The sequence below is a fragment of the Panicum virgatum genome, chromosome 6K, assembly GCF_016808335.1.
Source record: "Panicum virgatum strain AP13 chromosome 6K, P.virgatum_v5, whole genome shotgun sequence".
Classification (NCBI taxonomy): domain Eukaryota; kingdom Viridiplantae; phylum Streptophyta; class Magnoliopsida; order Poales; family Poaceae; genus Panicum; species Panicum virgatum.
Window position 1 is genome coordinate 22,539,915 of NC_053141.1, and position 3,164 is coordinate 22,543,078.

At 46.9% G+C, this 3,164-nt stretch overlaps 1 non-coding gene across 1 annotated transcript; it reads right to left on the bottom strand.

Annotated features, from left to right (window-relative positions):
* Positions 1 to 2,620: 2,620 nt before the first annotated feature.
* LOC120639419 lies at positions 2,621 to 2,727 on the bottom strand. Its single transcript, XR_005661422.1, has one exon. It is a non-coding gene; the product is annotated as a small nucleolar RNA R71 (small nucleolar RNA).
* Between the last annotated feature and the right edge of the window lie 437 nt (positions 2,728 to 3,164).

Below are 3,164 nucleotides of genomic sequence, written 5' to 3' on the forward strand. Positions count from 1 at the left end.
CCGAGCTCCGCCGCAAACGCCACCGCCAGACCTCGACGTCGATGCCCCTGCACAGCCACGCAGCTCGAGTTCGAGCCTCGGTGAGCACCACTTGGACCCCCTGTCTCGTTCGCGCTAGCTAATGTCGCCCATGGCGCACCCTGGGTGCCCGGACATCTCACGCAAGCGCCTCGCCACCGCAGCTCCGCCGTGGCGGATGCCCTGCAGTGCTGCGCTGCCCCGCTAGAACCCTACTTTAGCCTCCCTTAGCTCCGCAACAACTCCACGACCCTCTTTCAGAGCCACTCCAGCACGGGTGAGCCCTGCGCGCGCACTCCGGCGAGACTTCGCCGCCGAGAGCCGCCATCGCCGTCGAGCACCACGCCCCGAGCCCCAATCCACCATTTTGTTGCCTCAGGTGGGTTACTCATGCTACGTAGAGCCCTCCTAACCCGAGCCTTGGTCGATCTGACCCCCGGAGGGCCAAGTTCAGCCTTCTCCGGCGGAGTGCCGCCGCGGGACCTGAATCTCCGGTGAGCAGCGCCACCTTCCCCTGCGTTCCTTTGATCTCAAGCGTCAAATCAAGATCCTATGGCACACAGCAGCCCGCGCCGAAGTCAATCAGGAAAGAAAATGGTCAGCGCATGGCCTTTTGCATAAGAGCCCTTCAGTTCCTTGTAATTTAACCCGCAGTCCTGAGCAGTGTAAAAGTATTTCTAGTTAGATCCTGTTTTTAGCGTTTAGACCCTTGAGCTTTCCCAAAATAGAACCCGCAGTCTAGCCTGCGTGTTTTTACACTCCGACCCCCCAGATCTTCCTTTAATTATGTTTTAGCCCCTGGTTTTTGCACAGAAGCCCCTAGAACTCTATTTTTCTTGTAGTTGAGCCCCTAGACCTTGTTTTAAGCCTAGTTTTCGCGTTCTAGCTCCGTTTTAGGTGTTCTTTATGTCCACGCGATCATTGTAACGCGTAGAATAGTTCTAGCTCAGTTTTGTTTGCTGTTTTTATGTATTGTTGTACTGTTTCTTAGTGTTTGCCTTTGTTTGCATGTATATGTATGTGCTGGACTTGTTTTGGCGTTACGATCGTGAGTAGACGTTGATTCTTTGGAGGAGTACCAGTACCCGCAGCAGCCACCGTCTTCAGAGCAGTTTGAGCAGCAGGAGAACTTAGAGGAAGGCAAGTATAACATGAACACCACCTATCACCTTTAAATACAATTTCATAATGCATTTTAATACTGTATGCCTATAAGGATCATCCTAGCCACTTTATTACCTTATATATATCCCTTGGGTTGCATTTTGGTTAGTTGTGCTAAGTGCTGTGCTCTCACACATGGTCCTTTTTAATTAAATTGTTAATGGTCTTATGCAACTTAATTCTAAGCGTTACCCTCTGTGCTCTATACTTGAGTGGTTTACGTCTCCTTAAAACATGTTTTTCTAGAAACTTGGTTTAGGGGGCTCGCACTGTGTTTTGTGCTAGCTACTCTCCATAAGGACCGTACGTCATTAGAGCGACAACCTGGGACAACCGCGCAACCACAAGACTGGAATGGGACGGTCTTGGCTCTCTACTAATTAGGTCTTTTTGGTTTGGACTAACTTACCTACGGGGCAAGGGTGGTAAGCTTAAATGGTCCCTGCTCCTCCGGCTTGGCTGTGCTACGTGTCTTGTACCCCCATGAGGTGAGCCCCATAGTCGCTGATCCAACTCTTCGCGGTTACGCCTTACCAATGAGATTCTTTGTAACAGCCTCGTAGTGTGCTTGCTAGCCATCTCACCTAAGGAAGTGTGATGAACAACTAGCGTAGCTCACGACTTGTGTGTAAAGATGTGCAACCTCTGCAGAGTGTAAAACTAGTATACTAGCCGTGCTCACGGTCATGAGCGGCCCGGATCCTCCTTTTGATTAGTGGGGTTACCTTGGTGGTTTCGGTGTGGTTCTCAGAAGTTCTTAATTAATTTTAATTAATGTCTATGTAACTGGGTTTATGGTAATTCATCCACTTGTAGTAATTAGCTTTAATAAAATTTTGCCAAGATTAAAAGCTAATGCAGTTAAGTCAGCCAACCTTAGAGCCTCATAGTTTGTGTTATACTTGTTGAGTACAAGTTGTGTACTCAGTCTTGCCTACTCTACTTTTTTCCTCTTGTTCTCTTTGGGGACACCCTACTGCTGCTCAGTTCCTGGCGATGCAGAGGAGTTCACCCGGAGCTACCAGGAGTACGAGGACTTCTAGGCGGTCGTCTCCCAGTCGACGTCCCTGTGGCGCCCAACTTCAGAGAGAGTTTCGTACTTGTTCTACGCTTCCGCATATTTGTATCAGACATTTTGTCATTAATGTAATAAATAACATTCATACTTGCTTTATTATATCTTTTTACGTGATATGTGCTGTGATATACTATTCATTCTGTTGTATATATGTGTCACTTGATCCTGGCACGTATATGATTGCTCGGTTTATGTCCTTTTGTAAACCGGGTGTTACATCCGGCTCCGTCTGTTTCCGTTCTCTCTCTTGGGGAGAGCGAAGCAATGGTTTTATGCTAACAAGGCTGCTGTGGATACTAGGGACAAATGTGCCAAGGCGTTCCTCTCGAAGTTCTTCTTTTCCCGACGGGCAAAACCAATGCTCTTCGTGGTCGGATTTCGAACTTCCAGCAGACATCAAATGAGTCAATTCCGGAAGCTTGGGAGAGGCTTCAGGAGTACATTCTAGCGTGTCCGCACCATGGAATGGATAATTGGCTCATTCTACAGAACTTCTATAATGGGTTGACATAGTCATCTCGTGACCATGTGGATGCCGCTGCGGGTTGTAACACCCTAAATTAAATTTCAGCATTTAATAATAAATTTAATTGGCTTTATTTAATTTTCTAAAGTTTATTTGCTTAGCCTTGCATTCATAATTTATTTTCACTTCATAAAGTAATTAAAATTTATTTTAGGGCTAACATGTGTGTGCATTCATGCTGGTGCATAAGTTTTATTTTGTTTGAGTGCATAGGAGTTTGAATTCAAATTTGAAATTGAATTCAAATTAGTTGAGTGTTGGTTTGAAAAAGAAAAGAGGAAAGGAAAATAGAAAACCCCAACCGGACCTAAACCCAGCAACCCATCCAGCCCTCCAACCCAAGCCGCCGGCCCAAACCAGCAGCACCTCGGCCCATCT